Source organism: Rissa tridactyla, chromosome 8 (assembly GCF_028500815.1).
Source record: "Rissa tridactyla isolate bRisTri1 chromosome 8, bRisTri1.patW.cur.20221130, whole genome shotgun sequence".
In the NCBI taxonomy this organism is placed as follows: Eukaryota; Metazoa; Chordata; class Aves; order Charadriiformes; family Laridae; genus Rissa; species Rissa tridactyla.
This window is the reverse complement of record NC_071473.1, coordinates 32538921-32561655: the sequence shown is the minus strand read 5'-3', so window position 1 is coordinate 32561655 and position 22735 is coordinate 32538921. Positions and strand designations below refer to the sequence as shown.

General features: G+C 38.0%; 1 long non-coding RNA gene across 1 annotated transcript in view; it reads right to left on the bottom strand.

Moving 5' to 3' along the window:
• Positions 1 to 22735, bottom strand: part of LOC128913434 (uncharacterized) — a 55722-nt gene that overhangs the window by 3915 nt on the left and 29072 nt on the right. Inside the window, exon 2 of the long non-coding RNA XR_008467953.1 lies at positions 13762 to 13874. This is a non-coding gene — a long non-coding RNA (uncharacterized LOC128913434). The remainder of the gene's footprint in view (positions 1 to 13761; positions 13875 to 22735) is intronic.

The window sequence follows — 22735 nt, the reverse complement described above, 5'->3', positions numbered from 1 at the left end:
AACACCTAAATCAGGTAAGAGAGATCATTCATTAATGAACAGGAAAAAGAAATCCCACACCCTGAATTTTCATTTTTTTTCTTCCAATCACCACGTGAAAAGAATAACAAGTCAGAGAAATTAATGCCAATTTACACTGTCTGTAGTGCAAAATGATCATTAATCTCAGCTGGCACTAGCCAGAAGTTCACCAAAAGTGGAACAAGTCCCCAGGCACAGTAGGGAACCTATAGGCATTGCTGAAATTTTTAATTTCAAGCATTTTATTTAGAAAGTGGTGACTTTACCATAAATATATAGAAACTTTGCACCGGAAATTACTTCCTGCTTAAAAATAAGCACGTTTTAGTTATTAGCATTCAGCCCTGAAATTTAACTGCCTTCATTTGACTTTTCATTTCTATAATCCAAGCACTTTTGTTTTGCATTAAAATTCTCAAGTATATGGAAAAAGGTAAAGTTAACTACAGCTTCACTTATGATTTTAAATCCAATTCCATGTTGTTCCTAGGAAAAATCTCCAATGCCTTGCCTTTGAACTGCATTTGCCTCCTCAGCCTCATGTACTACAACTACATTAACTAAGAGTACCACAGGATTTGTTTCTCTGTCTTTTCTATAGCCTGAGTAGATGTAGATGTAATAAAATACTACCAAATAATTGTAAAAAGAAATCGATTTATTTTTTACAGCTTCAATGTACAAATGCACTTATAACCCATTACAGCACTAAAGATAAAAAAAAAATAAATCTATATATACATAACAACCAATATCACAAGTGCAAATGCAATCCATAAAACACATTTTTATCTTTGCACGGTATTTTATTTTCTATTCTTTAAGTATTTTCACAGTGACTGAAGATCATTGGAAAAAATGAACATCAGTTCACAGCCTCCAAATGAAAGAAGGTCTCTTGCTCTTTCCCTAGATGATTAATAAATTGTCCTATAGGTCTGCCAAGGTTCAGGAAGAAACATTAAAATGTGTATTGTTACAAGTTTGTAGACAAGTAAAATTTATCCATCGCAGTTGAGATGTGGGATCAGCCTGCTCTGAAATTTTGGAAAGAGACGTTCTTCCACTATAAAAATTAGTAAAGGATAATGGTCGTCAGAAAGCTTTAGACTACCGAACCCGAGCCATCAAAAAAGGTTTAAGATAAGGGCTTGGACTGCAAACAGTAATTGTAAGAAGACTGAGCTGATAGGCACCACTAAACGTTTTACGAAGCATGACTGGCAGCAGTGTGGCCAGAAGACTACTTTCAGAAAGCCGCATCTTTGGATTTCAACAGTCCTGTAATTTTCATGCCTAGTAACAGCTGTGATTTTGACCCACTTAAGGCATAATCCTCTTCCCCATATACACACACTAGAATACCTGGCATGTGTATCTAATCCTCTGATGAATAAAAATAAAAGCATCTGAGATCGAAATTGTTCTCATATTAGACTGACAAGTTGATGAATAAATGGATGCATGTTATTCTCTGAAATCTGTTCTAAAGTGATAACCTTATAAATCGGACACTGGTGATGCTATAGGTGATATGAAGGTTAGGACATATGGACATGTCCTTCCTTTTCTTTTTCTAGACTCCTAAGTTTTAGGTAGATAGATGTAAGATTATGTTACCTTAACTTTCATGTAATACAATTTCTCTTTATTAATAACATTTCATCTTCCCAAGAAAGAGTTATTGAAGCATATTGTCTGATCCCATCTTCAGATCAATTCTGAAATTTTAAGATTGGCATTACCCTAATAAGTATCCTTTTAAATGGGTTTCTGCTGTGGCAGATTTTACCCCAAAACAACTACAAGATCTAAAAATACCTAAAAATATTTAACAAGATGCTGCTTAAGACTGAGTTAAAACAGAATCCATCTGGAAACTGCCAAGTTCTAATGCTTGAAATATGCCAGTGCATTAAACATCTTGCAGGAAAAATGTACCGTATTTTCATTAAATATACAGTTTTATTAAGCATATACTTCTATTTCATCAGAAAAAAAAAGATTAATAAAAGATTTCAAGGTTTTTTCTAAATGAAGTATTCTAAGAAATATTTAAGAAATATAGAGTTTGTAACAGGGCAGATACTGTAATACAGATGTAAATAACCAACCCAAATGCAATCATAATTTGAAATAAAGAAAAGGGAACAAGATATGGGAATGCTCCCTCTCCTAACAGCACCTAGGTCCCGAGGAACTGCATCTCCTCCTCGTGGCTGGGAGACTAAGCATGCCTGAGGCAGGAGATCATGCCCTTTGCTTTCCTTGCCCTATGATCCGAGTGCCTGTACAAATATAACGTGGCCACCAGAAACATACTCCATTTTGATACAACCCATGGCAATAACATTTTCTGCCCTACATCATCACAGGGATCGGGAGCGTTTGTGCACGGATCTCCCCCTCTTACAGACAGCAGAAAGGGTCATGCCTGCCACATTAAGAGGGGGGATGTGAAAGGCAGATTAAAAAGGGGGAGAAGGAAAGAGGCTGTGAGTACGCTCTCGGGTCCACGTTCTCAGGACCACAGGAGTGTTTTGAACACAGCTTTTGAATGGAGGCTGTGGGAACTTTCGTGTCGTGGTACACAACACACACAACAACTGCAGCCACCACTAAGTGATTTCCTTCGTACACCCTCAACATTGGGATTACTAGCATCAGGCTAGCTAGTACAGCTCAGTAATTAAAAATACCTGTTTTCTGGGGAGCTGGTATAATTATTTTTGGCACTCTACCCCAGTTTTGCTGCAGGTTACGATTTTGTGATAGTGCATTTTTTTGTTTGGTTGGTTGGTTTGGTTTTTTTACATATTTCCAGTCACACTTCTAAATATCATTTACAATTTGAGATTGCTTTTCAGTCCGTGCTACCTGTACATATCTTCCCATTTCTCACATGTGATATAGTCACGCAGTCACTAGTGAGCTACAGTTGTTTTCAGGACTCCCAAACTAATGCCATGGTGTATCAGTGTGATCCAAAAGAGCATCTGAGGATAAAAAAACCTTAGCGAGAGTCTAATGACCATTATGCACAACATAAAATTAAATCTTCACAAGCACAGAATCTCAGAATTACTTTAACAGCCAGATTTTAAGTCAGAATATTGGCCTTTTGCACTATGCAAGTTACAATATGACTTTACCTAAGTCACCTGTACAAAAATTCCCTGTGATACGGCACAACTTCTTAATGCAATAGCATTTTGGTTGAACCAGGGACCTTGCCCTTCTCCCCATCCAACAGGATTGACACGCATTGCATTCAGGGGATTATAAAGGTCACGGTGATGCTTTACTGTAGCGCAGCTGAAATACCTGTGTTAGATCAGATAAACTATGGGCACAAATAAGAAACTCCAGCAAGGCTGGAGAAGGACTTGATCAGCAGGGAACCAAAACCAGCTCTGTAACAACTCTCCTCCTGCATCAGAGAAGAGTGAAGATCTTGGTATTTTATTGGATCTCTCAAGGAAGAGAATCGCTAAACAAGTTATAAAGTTACATATAAAGTTTTCAACCTAATCAGACTGGCATAATGCAGAAGGAATCCAAAGGAGTAGGAGGAGCATACAGCCTATTACTCTAAAAACTCCCATAGGCTCCTGCTAGTCATGCCAGACTACTGCTCATAACTTAAATTATTCATTGGGGAGGAATAAAAGTTTAATCAATAAAACCAGGGTCAAGTCACCCATACCAGAGGTTCAGAAAAAGAAGATGCCTTTAAACTCAGCTGTAAAATATTATGTGTTTTGAATGAAACCTTAATATCTTCTCTTGTTCCTATATTCATTAATAATAATAAGCCACAACCTCACCTGACCTTTGCCTTCACAGATTTGAAAGACAGTTTATGAAAACCCTTAGCATTACTGGATTTCTTTACCACTACTTCAGTACTTAAGGTACCTTCAAGGATGCTTAATGTTACAAAGACAGCTCTTGATCTTCCTGCGGAGCTATTTGTAAAACAGCAGCTAGATGAGAAATCTTCAAAAGAGAGTAAGGTGTGCATAAAGCTGGTCACCATTGTTTACTTTTCATCTTCTGGATTGATACTTTAATGCACCAGATCGCAATATGTATTGATACCACACACTTTCATAATTGACAGGGCCACAGGCAAGTGTTAAGTTATTCTACATTGCTGTAATTATAGTGCAGACCGATCATTCTCCAAGTCCGCAGGAAAAGCTGGCAGTTAAAGTCACTGCGTACAGCAATCATAACAGCACTGACAGGCTGCTGTCAAGCAGGCAGGGGCATTCTGGAGATAGATAGCAGAAATGCCAAATCTAAGACAAATGCTCTTCGAATATGTAATAAATCATATTAGCTGTCTGATGCTTCTCCTTGGTGTATTGATCGTGATTAAAATAAACTAATTAGAATCGTAATCATGATGCGCTGAGACAGGAAACAAAGATGTGAGCTGTGCAACTTGATCATGAAGTGTTTTTCAGCAGTCAAGGCAGACCACGTCCTGGCTTCTCCACCTATTAACCAATTACAGAAACCGGTACACTCTGCATTAGGTTATGGAAGGATCATACAGAAGCATGGATATATAGCCTTTATCTGAGGGACTTTACGTGGATGCTATATTAAGATCTCCATTTGGGCTGCAATTCCAGGGAGCTACAGCAGCCATTTTGAGGTGAAGAAAGCAGGTCCCGCCTGCAGCCCTCCCATGGCACAGGCAGGAGACTTGTGTACAAGTCATGGCCTCCTGATGTCCCACAGGCCAGGAGCCAGTGGTGAGGATGACCTATAACCAGCCACACTTGTGGGGGGGGTCACGGAGGAGTTCTCTGCAGCAGGAGGAACACGCAGGAAGTCAGTGCCTTGCAGCAGAAGTTTTGCTCCTGTGACTTGACCAGATATGTTTCTAAAACCATCTCTAGCTAACCAGGATAAAAAAGCACCGATTATGCAGTTGGATATGCAGGATCTTGTCCTTTCTTACCTTAAATATCTATTAATTCATATCTTACTATATTGAGATGCATTTTCCAGTTTTGTTACTTCCTATATCTATCCACCACAACCTGAAAGATTTAACACTTTTGCATGCCGTGTCATGCAGAGGACAACAAAGCATAGTCATATTAAATCCCCGTGTATAGTTGGCTAACCAAATATGCATACTAAGAATATCGTGATAAGCTTAGACAGCCTTACAGAACTCCTGAGATAACTCCTAAGAACTGCTAACCCTTTCGAATTTCTAGCACTCAAATATTTTCAGTCCCCTGGCATGAATATTCAAGAGACACAAAATACAAAGACGTCCCAATGGTTGTTTTGAACAGCACCAGAGGAATAACTTGCATCTGGAAGCAGGTGCCATGCAACAGCCATGACAATTTTTGCATTTAACAGAGTTTGTATTTTGCTCTGAACCAGTGACTCAATATTACATCTTCATCTTCTTTTCATGCCAATTTTACACTGACTTAACTCTATTAACACACCCCTTACCTTTAAATGGCTCACTTCGGATTCATGTTAAAGTAGATGAGACAGAATCAGTCCCTCCTGGGGTTGGTTCCTAATACATCGTTGATGCTGTCACCAACAGCTTAGAATAAATATTTTATCATTTTATTTAACCTGACACTTCATTTTATCTACTAAAAGTAGAATATGAAAAACATCCAGATTAACATGCATATTTGTGAAAACATTTTAGAAGATCTATAATAAATCTAAATCTGTGCTAAATGTACATGTGGGGGAATGGTATTACCAATGTTAATCCATTCATACAGTTTTGGTTATGCAATTCACAAAAATTTCATATATGCTAATTTTCCAGGAACTGTAATTGCCTGTTTTTAAAAGGTCACAGAATTTCATCTCCCATCTCTCTTAACTTAGCATCATTGAACCACCAATGAAGACAACGTGACTTTGGAATTTTATATGGTTGGCCAAAATACACTGACTCATCTGCCTTCAGAAAAGAAGATTCTATCTGCCATCCATATTCAGACACCCTGAAAAGATGCTGATTAGTTAAGTGATTAATGTTAATAGTCAATTCTCTAGGTAGCCAAATTGGATCTAAGTGACTAAGTGAAGACACCTGTATTTGAACTGATTGGCCCCAAATCTAACTACAAAATAACAGACAACAAAGTGGGAGATAACTGCAACTATAGAAACTGGTATGCAGCAAAGTTAAGACAGTGGTAGCATTTCAAATAACTCGTTTTCACTTTATTTGCAGATAAAATTGAACCTTAAGGGTTCAGTTATGGATCTTGAGAGTGCCTAACACTAGTCAGGAGTATGAGTAATCCAGCCTGATTAGAGAAATAGAAAGACCCTGACAACCCTGAAGAGAAGATGCCCTTCACTATACTTTCTATCCACTATGGATCACAGCCATCCTGGAATACAGCCTGGCAGGCTCATTGCTCCATCCTCACTCTTGCCAAGTCCTTGTAGTGCAACATGTTCATGTTACCCATGCTCAAAAGCTAGACGCCTTCCTGTGTCAGAGGGAGAATAAAGGAGTTTCCTATGTAAATATAATTTAGCCCTAAGAATAATGCTACTGATGCTAATCTTTATGTTTGTGCTGGTTAGAGATCAACTGACATAAGGAAAATGTGTGGCAAGGGTAATGAGGTTGATTAATTCAGTGGAAAATGAGTTTATATGAGATAAACGTGGTTTCATCTATATTGCAGTTTGCTCATTTAGCATGAAGATCATAAAATGAGCTGTTCTGCATGTCATAGGAAGCAGCACTCTAGAAGTACTCTCCATGATTTTATAATGGCATAGCTAGACATATAACACAAAAAGCAGTTCAGTAGGGATAACTTATTAAGATCATGTAAAAAATGTAGTTAAAGACCTGCATTTTGACTTTCATCAGTTGTATGGCAAATAAAGGAAACCAGGAAGAAAAGAAATGAGAAAATGAAATTAAATGTATTTCTGCTTACTTAGGCTTTAAAAGGCATACTTTTTACTGGCATGCTTTCCTTCTGCAACTGCAAACTTTGGTGGCAGATTCGTAGGTGGCAAAGTTGATGTCAGTGAAGCTCTACTAGTTTTTACCTACGAAATTGGTCAAGATGACTACAAAGGCAGAACTATACAAACAATTAAAGTGGAACTTAAACCTTGAACCTTCAAGGTTTGGGGTTTTGGTTTGTTTGGTTTCCGCCCCGCCCCCCCCCCCCCCCCCCCCCCCACCTCCTGAACATATGAAAGGCCAGCATTCAACTAATAGATTTCAATGAACAGATCAAATTTCCAAAATACAACAAAAAACCTTCACAAGTCCCAAAATCTTCCAATCTATTTTGGAAATAGATAAATGAAAACACACAAGATATTTTTCTTAGTATAATGAACATTAGTTTTGGTTTTCTGCAAGTCACCTTATTTCATAGAAAAGGAAAGCTGAGAAACTGTCTTCTTTTCTTCCCTCTCTTTGCTTCATACGGGCATAACCTTTTCTGGCAGTAACGGGAATGCCAACATTATGTGTTTCTAATAAAAGAAAGAACCTTTTTCAGATTGTATACCAGCTGCTGAGCAATTCTACACGTTTTATTTGAGAATGAATATGCTTTCTTGAACACATTCTATAGCTTTTTTTTTTTTTTTTTTTTTTGCATAAGAGTCCTTTTAACATGACGAAACAGCAGTTCCAAAGAGTTATCAGGAAGATCTCTACAAACTCTGCTGAAGTTTCTCTAATTATATATTGAAGTGGACTAGAACTCCTCTTGTGGTGAGGAGGACAATATCGCCTTGGAAAAACTCACGTCAGTGAAGCTCAGCAATTTTGTATGAAGACTGAAAGACGCAGATTATTATGCCAAAAAAAACCACCCCAAAATGTGTCCCTAAAGATGGGTTTAAAGCACAAGTGACATTCAAGTTAACCGGCTTTAAAAAAAGGTCTTGGCAGTTGCTTTATTTGGGAGTGCACAAGCCAACATGTCAGGTGTCAGAAATCAACTGCAAATTGATACATTTGTACAGCCAAAATACTGTTTTAATTTCTCATTTCCTTATAACCTTTGTTTCCATTTGTTGAATTGTAAACCAAGCATTTAATTTTCTGTTTCCTTTTTTGGAGTGTGTTAAGCGCTGGTATTATAAGGCAGAGGGTGAATGGATTTCCTTTCGACTCAATCAATTATTTTATCTTGCTCTTTTTTCCTTTTTTAATGCTTCCCTTCACTTTTCTTTCCTCAACCTTTAATATCCTATTAATACATAATTTCAAAGAAGCCAACGATGTTACCCCTCACCATTTCTTTCTTTTTCCTTATATAATTTAGAAAACAGTTGAGTTGAAAATAAGTAATGCCCATCAATGCCTGAGAAAAATGCACCAGCTAGCAACAGCCACGCTCTAAAATGTCTCTTAAGACTCAAGAGTCTTGATTGCCAGCTACATATTCCAAATAAATGCAGGTGCCCCCAACTTCAAAATCACCATGAACTGTATCAGCTGGCTACAGAGACACTCTACTTCAAAGACTGGAGGTGGAAGTGGAGGACCAAGCATTAAAAAAAAGTAATGACACAAACAGCAGCAAGGCAATATGAAGTTTTCACTTCAAGGATCCTACCCGAGTGTGTTTCAAAATATTTGAACTAAAACCTGTGACACGTGCGTGAGCTCTCAGACCACATGTTCCAACTGCATACACAGCACCCAAATCAGATTTATTTAACCATCAGTATTTTCAATTGAAAAAATAAGTAGCCATTGTGAGAAGATTGTCTTCACTATAATTGTTTACTACTGAATTATTATACAATGACAATTTAAGAAAACAATCCTGGATTATACATGAAGATTTTCCTCCCCTCCTTCTCATCAATTATGAGAGTTTCTGGCAGAGAAGCTGGATTGATGGTCAGACAGTGGATGGGCAAAAATATATCCCTCCCCCTGAATCAGCTTCCTGTCTCCCTACAAAAAATATAGTGGGAAAAACAGATGTGTACAACCAAAACCACTGTACTTGGAGACCTTTTGTCTAGAGGTTTTTTCCTGTATGTTACTGGGCAGGCTAGTGATTATTGCTAATTTCTTTTCCAATGTAAAACTGAAGATTTACAAGAATATTTATCAATAGAATGTACCAGGCTCCAGGTAAATGCTGGAGGAAATAAAATCTGTATGGGAAAACACCCATTTTTGCCCATTAGTGGGCTAATTGCATGGTCAAGGTAGTAAATTGTACAGGGCTGTTTTCAATAAAATATTAATATATTTTCATAAAAGTCCATTCACAGTTGAAATAAAATGCAGCACAGAAGGAAGCTGAAATATGCTCTTTACATATGTGATATTTCTCTTTCATCATCATTCTTACCTAGATTTTCTTTTAAAATGTTTTAATAACCTTTCAAATAGAAAAATTGTGGGACAGAGCATAGTTTGCACGTAGAGGATGGGTGAAGATGGTCATTGTGAGGCCAATCTCCAACAAGGCCTCATAATAATGATAGTTTGCAAGTATAGATAATTACAGATGTAAATTTGCACCAGCAACAATACGTATGCATGCTTTATGGCACTTAAGTGTCATACACTTTATGTGTAAATGACATAAATTGTGTTCAAAATAAGTACAGATGCAAAATGATGAAAGTGACGATCTACTGACAGCTAAGCTATCAGTATTTATTCCTGGCAGGAATATCTTTTTGAAAAAACGTGCTCTTCATAACATAGAAATTAGATGACATGGAAAAATACTTGGTGTTGAGTAAACTTAATCAACTAAAGTGACTAAATATTTACATCCAAATATTCAATATGGTGCACATATGAGATCAACTTCAAAGACAAGGCATTTCAGAATGACCTAGATTTGCAGATTCCCACACCATTCCCTTTGATTCAATAGCATTCTTCTGCATACAGTTTTATTAACATCTACCTTAATGTTTTTAAAACAATATTTTATATAAAAAGGAAGAGAGCAGAGAGACACAGAGAACCTGGTTTGGGCCTTGGCTGGAATTTTCAAAGCCAGGTGACCAAGTTTCATTAATTTTCCCTAGCAGTAGAGTATCCAGCTGTTCTTTGTGCCTCAGAACGTAAGAAGAAAGAACAGAAAGTTACTTTTACCAAGAGCATAGGTATTTATTTCAGTAAATACATGTCTGAAGATAATCCTTGCAGATTAAAATGAGCTTGTAAATTGATAAACACAGGCTAACAAATTAGTCTGCCTTTTGTGGACTAATTTACATGTTTGCAGCATAAGTGATGCTATTAAAAAGTACATGCGAAAAACCTATGGTAGAGCCAGTCATCTGATGCTTTTATTTTCTTTCTTTTCAATGATTTCAATTGTTTGTTTTTTGTTTTTTGTTTTTTTTTATGAAGAGACATTTCCTTCTATCAGCAGGTCTGGAGCCTATTACTTGTTGTGGCTGCAGTGTGACCCCCCTGCTCCTCGCTCCCAAAAGATGGCAGAGTGAGAAAAAAAGAAGTTAGTAGCACTACTTTGCAGCATTACACTGATTATCTGAATACAATAAAAATAAACTATGATTTTTTTTTCCAGTGATCTCAAAACCACATCATTCTGCACTTTTTGAGTGCGCAAAGAAATGTTAGCTTACTGCAAATGAAAAGATCTGGCATTTTCTCTCAGCCATGGAAGTGTTATGTGAACAACCAAAAACATACGTTCTGAAAAAAGCAAGGCATTATGAATACGATGTTGCAATATGTCCATAAATAATATACCATAACATGAGTTACTATGGTAACTATTTGGATTTGAGATCATTGGGGGTTTTTTTTTCCCCACTACATAAAAAAAATAAAAATATATATTCACATAAGAAGTATTATTTTGTCATTACCAGGTAAGCCCGATTCCAACCTGACTACTATTTTAGGTTTTGTTCTCTTTTCACAAATGACACTGGGATAAAGCACTTTTGACTGATCAGGCTTTTCTTAAGTCACTTACTCCACAGTGTATAACCAAACAGGTAACTTCTAGGAAAAATACCCCCAAAAAACGACAACTGAATTTAGGAGTCACTAAAGCAAACCCTTTACCTAGTAAATGCTCAAGTTGGGCAAGTTTTGTTGAAAAAAAACCCAAAACATTTCTTCAGGAACAGGTTCTTTCTTCCATCCACAGTATATTCTGTAAAATTCTGCGAAAGCTCTACATATTTGCAAATATGAAATGCAAGATGGTTTCTAATGAACTGGTTGAAGAGGCAGTAGCAACAGTGTTCCAACATTAATTTGTAAATGTGCAAAATGTAAGTAACGTTATGTAACATGTTGCCTTAGCTAAAGAGCAAAGAGTTTAGAGCTTAAGGAAAGAAAAGGTGACAGCAAAATGTTAAAATAACTAACTAACTAATAAATAACTAACGTTAAAATAAATAAATAATAAATTTCCTCATTAAGCAATTATGGTTTTGTATTGGTCCCTATAATTGAAATTTATTTTTAAAGATAAGCCATAGAAAGGAAAGGAATCCATAACAATGACTTTTAAGAATCATTTCTATTAAAAATTGTATTTTCAAGGTAATAGTCAACTGTGTTTGAAAGCTTCTCTTGGACATAACAGTAATTCAGTGAGGTTGTTTTAGTTACGCAGTGCCACAAAAGCTAGACATTTCTGAAGCTACTTGTGGAGAGCAGAAATAACATGGATACCAGGGAATAATATTCTAAGGAAACCAATAAAGAAATTGGTCAAAGTTAACAAACAGTACCAGCTCTACACTTGAGCCCATTTGCATATAGCAGGTACACACATATATACGTATGTGTACACACAAAAAATAAAATGAGGTTGAAAACAGGCAAACAACCCACCTCACTCGGCAAATATTTTCTCATCTTACTCTTAGGCATTTTTATAAAAAATCCCGCTGTGTTTAAACATAGAAAAAAACGCATAACATTAAAATTTACTTCTCCTTCCGTTCTCTGATGAATACCTTGAGTTTCACCCACATCTTTTTAAGCTGACTAAACAAAAATATAAGTGACTGAACAAAAAAGATTATTAAAGCAGTGGGGTGGGTTTAGAGTTCCCATGTGGTTTTGGTCCTTGCCATCTACCTTATTTTAAAATAAAGCAAATAGTTTAACAGGGAATGGTTTTGTACAAAGCCTACTGGTGATTTCTGTAGTATGTTTTTTCTAGCTGTGTTTCTCACTCTTTTGCAACAGCCCAGGAACACACAGGCCCAGAAGCCACGGTCATTTAGTGCATTACAGACGTGTTCTTCAAGGCAAAATTGACCAGGGCTCACGTACGTGAAAACAATAATTCACAACTCCACAAACCACAGCCGTGATGGCTTAGGGTGTAAGTGTTGTGTCAAACCACCCCTCAGCACAAGGCAGAAATTTGTCCACACAAGATTTGACATATTTTTGCATTAGATATTGATCAGTGAAACAGCTTGCCTTCTGTCTCGTGCAGAATATGCAAGACTTTTTATATTTTAATTGATCATTGATATGCACAATAGAGGGCGGTTATTCCTAAGATTTTTTAGGAGAATTATCAGAGGATGCGATGCCTCATTTGCTGGATAATAAATGCTCCATCATGATAATAACTGCAGGGAAGGGTATGTTTCTGAAACACTTTTCTAGCTGGAGAAATGGATTAGAGAGATTACCATTTCATCAGAGTGGCAGAACAGTTGAGAGGAAATATGGAAGGAAATTTTTGTATAATTTCTGTAGAGTTGCTATTTGTCAAACCCCACTGGCATCAATCATACTATATCTTCTCTTCTGATGCAATCACATCAAACAATGTGAAGTTTCTCTTTAATATGCATGTGTTAGAGTCAAAGAAGAAGAGATATAGTATGGGAAGAAGTGGATGTTTCTTTGAATTGTACTATTATCTAGATAAGAAAGGTGCAGATGATACTGTAATTTTAATTTCAGTTTATAAGCAAGTAGTGGGTGAGTCTCTGCCAACATTAAAGAGATTTTTTTATCTTTATTAAATTTTCTACAGCACATTTTTAAGCTAACAAGGTACCACAATTTCCAGCAAGGTACCTGACCGTTTATACAAATTGGGAACACGTTGATTCTTAGACATGAAATCCACGTATAGAAAACTTGAGTAGTCTGACATTCTTGAAAAATAATGGTGATTAACTTGCCTGGACTGCATTCAGTCAAGAACCATGTTAATGGATTTTGGAGAAGGCATTCCTATCGACCCATGTAACCCTGTAGTGAAGTCATTAAAGAAAAAGAAATATCCAATAAAAGGATTTGCTGCATGTAAAATAATAGTGGCTGAATTAGAACAGGGAAGCATAGAATCAGATCACTAAGGGTTTTTTTAAGTGTCTTTCCCTATGTTTTATTATACTCTGTTTCTCCTTATCACCCCTCCCCCCGCCCCAAGTTTCAAACAGAACACTTCATTTTCTTTAGAAAATCATATCCAAAAAATAGAGCTAGTTGTAGGATGACTTCCATATGTTGTTCAAAGGAGATTTGAGAGGCATCCAGAAGCTTAAACTGGTGGAGCTGTTGCCTACTGCCAGTGGTGCTGCATCTATTAGAACACGGAATGTTTGTGCTTGGGATATAGCATAATAGAGTGGAAAAGATTAGTGTACCAGAGGGGAAAACTGAAAAGAAAAAAACCCAAACATATAGAAAATCAAATTGTTTACCACTAAAAGTTTTGAAAATCAACATATGTAACAGCTTACCTGAACAATCGCAGCTCTCATGTGTGTTTTGGATTGCCCATGCAGAAATTTATATGCAGGCTTCTGAAAACCAGCCATCAGAGAACAAAGACCGCAGTTCCTTCGAAAATTTCCTAATAATAAAAAGGATTAAAAAAATTATAGTATAGAGACACAGTCACTTCTAAATAGTGTTTGTCAGAATTTTCTATGAGGTGTCATAGCTCTTTAACTCCTTGTTAAAAGGCTACAGCATGTTTGTATTTTGTTTAGTTATTTGCATAATTTAAAAATATTACCTAGCAATTAACATATGTAGATTATATCATAGTGACACTTCTCCGCAGTGAATTCTGTTTCCCTGCAGATGTGTTTGTTATTGTGGCTATAATTAAGCAGTTATTCCTCCACCCCCCAAGGTATCTAGGTGTCTCTGTAGACAGTGTTTAGATCTGTATCCTCTCCTTACAGAGGATGTTCCATATTCTGCAGCTGTAGTTTTCCAATTGTTTCCATTACTTGCAATATAAACCTAGAAGAACATAACCCAAACTGACCACACACTGTCAGTGAGCTGCCCCTGGGTAATGCTGTGGTATTCTCACTTTTCTACATTCCAGGGGAGATGTCACATGGAATGCAATATTATCATGTGGTACATGTTTAAGATTGAGGATTATTCCTGATACAGAAACAGAAAACATTTCCATCCTTAATCCATGCGTTGCTTTCAATGCCAGAGCTGCAACAGTTGTAAAATACAGCTAGCATGGAATGAAATATGGTTTTGCCTGCTGATAAAGTCAATCAGATGTTTAATTTGGTTAAATTAATATTTAACCAAAGTTAGATGGTTAACAACGAAATTCATCCCAATGTACCTGATCTCTCTCCAGCACTACCTGAGGATGCCAACGACTAAAACCCACAAACGTTCAGATCTTCTCTGTACATGCTTTCTCACAAAACGTTCAGTTTGAGTGAATTCATAAGAGGATATTAATTTTTTCTTCCACATGTTATACAGGAGACTAGTATTTTCAATCATGACATCATAGAAATTTGATAGTATGCTTGACTGTACTGTAAAATATACCTATATTTTCAACTATTTCACTTCCCCTTAAAAAATACCCCAAAATGGGAAATTGCATTGTGTTGCATTCTTGGAATAAGTTTTACAATACTACACTCAACAACTCAAAATATTTACATGGATGTGTGCTCAATTGACCTATGAGAGAGGAATAGAAAAGGTGAAGCCTTTACTCGTGTGGAAAATTCAGCCCTATTTCCTTGGCCAGGCTGCTTGTTTGGTGCCCAGGAGCCTCAGTCCAGAGGAAGGAGACCTGGTTATTGAAATAATTGCTGCTTTTGGAATTGCAATAGAGACCTTGCTGTAAAATGTGTTATAAATTATCAGTGTTTTACACTCCTTTCTATGCCAGGAGCAATGCACCTTGATGGTTCCAGTTTCATTGTCTACATTATGTTTTTTGGTCAAATTGCCTTAAGTTTTTAAACGACAGAGCTCATAAACCATAATCTGAAATCAGAAAAAAATAAGTTAGTTGAATATAATGAATCATTCAAGATTTTCATGTTTTAAGGAAAAGCTTTTGTAGTCTTCTTTTTACACAATTGTAGTAACAGCTACCAGGTTTTCAGATCTCTTTAAAAGGGAAAGCAGCACTAAGAAAATAAAGAGAGTGTGATGATAGAAAGAAGTAGTCAAAAATCAAGCCTTTTAGGCAGTTTTAAGACTATAATCCATATCATAGAATCATAGAATGGTTTGAGCTGGAAGGGACCTTAAAGATCATCTAGTTCCAAGCCCCCTTGCCATGGGCAGTGACACCTCCAACTAGACCAACTTGCTCAAAACCCCATCCAGCCTGGCCTTCAACACTTATGGGGATGGGGCATCCACAGCTTCCCTGGGCAACCTGTTCCAGCGCCTCACCACCCTGACAGGAAAGAATTTCTTCCTAATATCTAACCTAATTCTATCCCCTTCCAGTTTGAAGCCATTACGTCTCATCCTACCACTACGCTCCCTGATAAAGAGTCCTTCCCCATCCTTCCTGTAGGAAAGTTCAGCCTTTTCTTCAGGCTAAACAACCCCACCTCTCGCAGCCTGTCCTCATAGGAGAGGTCCTCCAGCCCTCTGATCATCTCTGTGACCCTCCTCTGGACTTGCTCCAACAGGTCCATGTCCTTCTTACGTTGGGGGCCCCAGATCTGGATGCAGTACTCCAGTGGGGTCTCACAAGAACAGAGCAGAGGAGCAGAACCACCTCCCTTGACCTGCTGGCCACACTTCTTTTCGTACAGCCCAGGATATGATTGGCTTTCTGGGCTGCGAGCACACATTACCAGCTCATGTTGAGTTTCTCAACCACCAACAGCCCCAAATCCTTCTCCTCGGGGTTGCTCTCGATCCATTCTCCATCCAGCTTGTATTTGTTCTTGGGATTGCCCTGACCCAGGTGCAGGACCCTGCCCTTTGTGTGGTTGAACTTCATGAGGTTCACACAGGCCCACCTCTCAAGCCTGTCCATATCCCTCTGGATGGCATCCCTTCCCTCCAGCGTCTTGACTGCACTACACAGCTTGGTGTCATTGTAAATTTGCTGAGCGTGCACTCAATCCCATTGTCCATGTCATTGACAAAGATGTTAAACACCACCAGTCCCAATACCGACCCCTGAGGAATGCCACTCGTCACTGGTCACCACTTGGACATCAAGCCATTGACATCAACTCTGAGTGCAACCATCGAACCGATTCCTTGTCCATCGAGTAGTCCATCTGTCAAATCCATATCTCTCCACTTTAGAGATAAGGATGTTGTGCAGGACAGTGTCAAATGCTTTGCATAGGTCCAGGTAGATGATGTCAGTTGCTCTTCCCTTACCCACCGACACTGTAACCCCATCATAGAAGGCCACAAAATTTGTCAGACACAGTCTGCTTTTAGTGAAGCCATGTTGGCTGTCACCAGTCACCTCCTTATTTTCCGTGTGTCTTAGCATAGTTTCCAGGAGGATCTGCTCCATGATCTGGCCAGGCACAGAGGTGAGGCTGACTGGCCTATTTTTTCCCAGGTCTTCTTTTTCCATTTTTAAAAATGGAGTTATGTTTCCCTTCTTCCAGTCAGTAGGAACTTCACTGGACTGCCATGACTTCTCAAATATGATGGATAGTGGCTTGGCAAATTCATCTGCCAATTCCCTCAGGACCTGCAGATGCATCTCATCAGGTCCCATAGGTTTGTGCCCCTTGAGATTCCTTAGATGGTCTCAAACCCGATCGTCTCCTACAGTGGCTATGAAATTCTTCATAGCTTTTGAAAAATATGTTTTCATTATTTAATTTTCATACTTTGCCAGCTTTATATGTTTATTATCTTCTCTCTTCACTTCTCCTGATGCCACAGAATTATGCAAAAATGTCTAGAAAAACTGGCAGATTAGTTCTAAATAAACCAATGCTGTTTTTCGTTGGAATTACTGTTCAGTTGAAAAAACGCATTTCTGTCTCCATTAACCAGCTGTTTGTTCTAATAAGATAAGTCTTACAGGCAGGGAATGCACTGTGCTGGGCATGTGTAGAAAGTGTTTCTTTTGGCAAGATATATTTTCTGTGGATTTTTTCTTTTTCTAGTGTTTTGCCTCCTATAATATCCAGAAAACTGAAACTGATTTCAGAGTGCATTCAGCTGAAGGACTCCAGATTTTCGTGCTGAAAGCAGCATCTCCAGACCCCTAGTTGTTCAAAAGTGCAAGAGACTTCTGCAGCACAATTGCAACACCATTTTTTCAGACCACCTGAAGATAAGCTGCCAACAGCTTAGAGCGAGAGGAGCAGAGAGCACACCCAGGCACTCTTAGCACATCCAAGCCTATCCCCTGTCAATGAAATCCTCTGCTGTCACAGACAGGCTCAAGATATTTTTCCAGGTAATAGAAAACCTCCACTGGGAGATGGTCATGCAAAAACTACCAGGCCATCTCTTGGCTCCCTCCACTGTAGGTATGAGCTGCCTGCCTTGAGAACAGCATATCTGCACCGAACTACCAGAGTGGATTCAATCATCGAACTAATTTTTCGGCATGGTACCTATGAAACATGACTGCAGTGCAGAAAAAAAAACAACCAACATTTACTCTTGCTACATATCATTAGTCTATCACTGGTCCACTGAGGCATGCAAACACTTTTGAATTCTTTGCCAAGACAACAAAATTGCAATAAATATAGCACTGTCAACAGCCTGCATTGTAGAAAAAGGGAAAAGAGCAAAATTTGAAATTTTACAATGCATTACCTGGAAAAAAGGCCCTATTTAGAAAAACCAACAAGCACATGTCCTGGTGGCTGGCAGCTGCCCATTGGGAGAGCTCCTGTCATCTCCACTTCCTCCCTCTGGGCAGAAAGTGACACTGATAAGGGCCTCCCGGCATGTCTGGCAGGGAGGCAGAGCTTCTAGGTTCTTAATGCAAAGTCACTGTTTGCTGTGGAAAACGTTTCACATTTTCCTGGGTGAAATTTCTGTTCTTCAGTAGGATATTTGCACACAGCATGTTATTCAGCGGAGTTGCTCACTCCTTAGACTTCTACTTTTTCAACATTTAATCCCTCCTCCAGAACCCCTTTAGACAACAGCAGTCTCAAAAAGAGACAACACCTTGTTGAAAGTATTTCTAATCAAGGGCCACAGATTTTGGAAAATCTTTGCTCTTCCAAATTTGCCTCTCTCAGAAGAAAATTTTAGTTGAGATTTGCCAAAAGAATGTCACAGCCCTCAAGGCCACAGTTACTCTGTCAGTGACAGACCTGGTGTAAGACGTTACTACACTCAGATCTTTATACCTGTCCCTCCCCCCACCCCATCGGTGGTCATGATTGAACTATGCACATGACAACACTTCAAAGGTATGAAAAGATACAATTAAAAACAATCAAATCAGAGACAACTTTGCTTATATGAAGTTATTTTTAAAGACAGATAATCTCAATGTTTGGATTATAGGTCAGCTGAGAAGATATAATGTTTTCTAAGAGGATGGGGACTTTTACTTAAAATGGATCCACTGCCAACGAAGAAGTAATATGATATGTAAACATGGCCTCTTTAAAATCCTCTAGTTCTGATATTTTGCTTTCCATCTGTGAAGAGATTTCCAAGCTCTCATTAAAGTTATAGACTACCCTCCTTTAACTGGAGGTATAGTCATGTGTTTTATGGGACCGGTCACAAGAAAGCCATGCAGAATGACTTGTTGAGTTCATATTTTTTGATAGAAAAAGTAAAATTTGAAGTGGAAAGTCCTTCAATAACTGCCTCTGTAATTAGCTAAAAATTCACTATATTTTTATGGCTAGCAACCACTCAGGAAGGACTGAACATCAGCCAAGATAATGAAAAGAAAGCAAATTTGCCCAAAGGGATTATCAGGACCTTACCCTATAGCAGAAACTATGAATAGGATTAAAGGATTAGTTAAGCAACCTAACAAAGGTGGCCAAATGGTTGAACCAGCTTTTAAAGGGCACCATAAGGGAAGGTGGGATAAATTGGCTGGAAATATCACAGCTCTAAGCCAAGGGCCAAAACCCAGAGCGCTGCTGCCTGCCAGAAGAGAGACCTGAGGAGGATGTCTAGGGAAGGACAGCTACAAACGTTCCAGTTATCTCTCATTTGTTTTAGCGGCCGGCCCATCCCAAACCATGTCATGCACAAGTAAAATGCTTGAATGATCAGTTGAGTGTTTTAATAACACGGTAATTGATTGTAATCTCTTGCTGCATGCATATATAGAGCTAATAAATGGTTAACTACCTGCTCCTCTCTTTTAGAGCATATCAGGTCATGGACATAACACTATAAAAGTATCTGTGAAGAACACCTCGACCCCATTACATGATCAAAACGCACAGAGTTTTCAAAAGAAATCATAACACACAGTTTTTTCCACAGTACAGCCAGAGAGGCACATGCATTATTGTGAAACTGAGTATTCCCTGGAGCGCCTATAGACTGAGGAAAACGTAAAGGACCTTGGTATTAAGGCACCTGGAAAAGTAGTCGACAAAATAGCTACAAGAACATCTGAAATGTCATCGGAAAACAAACCTTCTCCTTCACAAAAATATAAATGCACATACACTACACTGATTTTTAACATATTATTTCCTTCTTTTCCTCAATATTTAATCATTGAGGAACATGCCATGAATTCAGTAATTTTTCTGGTAGGCTTTCCTTTATGCATTAAAAGCCAAATAATTCTGCCTGTAGTTCCACCCATCTGGATGGTTGCACAACAAAATGTGACCCCAAAATGCAGTAATAAAAAGAGCAACCCTAACATACAATACTAAAACCAGCATTCTAGCAGAAAGGCAAACCCAAAAAAAAGATTTAAAAATATCATAAATAATACCATTGTCAATGCTTCACACAAATAAATGCACTAAACTAGTAAGATGGCTAATTATGAAAGATGCCCTTTTGCCAGCTAATCACACCGTGACCTCGGTGCCCTTTGATCCTGTCAGTGGTAGTTCAGAGCCTGTCATCATATTTGCCATCTGGCTGATGATGACAGAATTAAATCAAGCCCAACATGCTAAAAACAGACATTCTCCTGATTTCACCTTCTGGCAGCCCAAACGGTACCTGCCTCGTCTTCTCCAGAGAAACATTCAGATCGCAGTCACCCTTTGTGTTCCTTTCCTGCTCTTTTTGTCCCTGCCCCAGTTTAATGACAAGGATGCTTGAAGATAGCAACGTTGCAGGACTTTTGCAGAAGTAAAACATAGGCTCTTGAAAGGTAACAATGTATTCAATCAGATTTCCTGACTTTCCTTCCACAACAAAGTTGCAAAGCCACAAATTTTATGGAAATATCATCAAAAAATACAGCTGTGAAGCTCACGTTCAATTTCGTACAGTTATCAAAGCCGAGGAGATTTAAGAGACGAAACATTCTTTGTTTCCCCACACGTGCTATCCACATCTTATAGCATGAGATCTGACCATCTTGCATAGCATCCCAAGCTGTTAAAATAGTGATGAAAGACCCTTGGAAGGGAGTAATCTTACTCTTTTTTAAACAGATATCACGCTAGTCTAATTTTAATCTCCCCAAACATCAATAAAAGAAGAATTACAATGCAAATGTATTTGGCACACTCTAACAGTACACCAGACTAGCTCGCTGCCAGAGAATTTATGCTGCTGCCCAACTCTGTAATATCTTAACACTTGCAGTCTAAACGTGGCAGTATGTGAAACCTAAAGTAGGCTGCATGAATGAGCTTCCTTCTACAAAAACCTATGAAGTCTAATTGCAAAACAAAGAGTGCACTAGGAAAACTAGTAGCATGGATATTTTCTTAGAGTCAGTTGAATATCTCTGAAAGTCAAACAAAGCACACGCACAAAACACATGGCTTCAAAACCTATAGGCCAACGTGCATCAAAAATGCAACATCTTTATTTCCTGATGATGAGTGGTGGCTCAATTTCTCCTTTACAATTATTTAATGTTTCTAAAAGCTGTTTAGGACACTTGACAGACTCCAAATCCAGGTATGAGGAGTTGTTGTCAGATCTGACTAGTATGAGACTTACTGTCCTGATCTCTGCCCTCTTCCCTCCACTTTCAGAATTTCTTATCTAAGCGAAGACAAGAAAACGACAGCATTTTTTTTTTAAAATAATATAATTATGTTAGATAATTGGAATTTTTGCTCTGCCTTGATTGGATAAATTGATATTTCCACATATAACTGTAGAAGTAGAAAAAGATATGCTTATATTTCAACTCTGTATTTTTTTTTAATTGGGATGCATAAATGGACTAAGGGAATGGGAAAAGTTCCTTCCTTGTTACACAGGGGAATACCCCCAGTCTTGCTGTCAAAAAACCCAACATAATTACTCAGAAAACAGTTAGTTATTCAGTCTTAAGAAAGAGCGTAGAGTTTATAACTCCATCTTGCTTTTGAAAATACAGATGAACACTGACTGCTGGAGTTTGTGACAATACAATTTGTCACTGTGTAACATATTTAACAGTGATCTCCAGTCCCACGTAAACACAGTACACATTGGAATTTGTCAGAGACATCATGAGCTGTTGAATGGCACATTTTATCTAAAACTTATGTCAAGAAAATAGGTGTTATATGTTTTTTTTGTCTTAAGAATAGTTCTGAATGTAGAACACTAGAGATTTAGTAACTAAAAAAAAAACAACTTATGGCTCAGAAGATACCTATAAGGGCAGTCATCATGCAGACAGTTTCCCTTTTCCACTCCTTTAACAGGAAAGGTGTGCTAGCTTAAAGCTAATCTGAAAATGTTGAAGATTTTCTTACTACAAACAAGTACTCTGGGGGTTATCAGGTAAAGAAAACCATTCCCAGCTGGTAAAAAATAGCATGTGCTTCTTCCAACCGTGTGACAATTCCATGAAGAGATACGTTCAGTGCAAAAAGTGCTCACCCTTAACTCAAACTTCAAATAACAAAAGATTCTGTATGAGTAGAATTCCTCTCTCCGAAACTATTTAAAGATATGTGTTTATTACAGTTTGGTCCATCATTTCTTCAACTTAAAAAAGATTGGAACTTGAGCACTAAAACAAAGTAACATGTTGCAAACTGGAAATACCTCTTTTTCACCGTTATTTGCATAGCACACAGTATTGTTTGTTTATAACCATAGAAGTAAACCTTTGTCCATTGCATTTTTGGGAATTTTTCATGTTGACTGAAAGATGGGAAAAAACGACCCAAGGATTCAGGATTTATCAGGTCATGTCTACCTTTGAGTTGCAGCCCTAAAGCCACAAGAAAGAATGAACAGAAGATACTTGGATTTACCATGCTCCGCACTTCTGTCAAATGCTGGGAATTTATTGCTCCCATTAGGCTCCACCAGGAGGTCTCATCGGTTTAATGGAGTTAGCCTACAAAACAG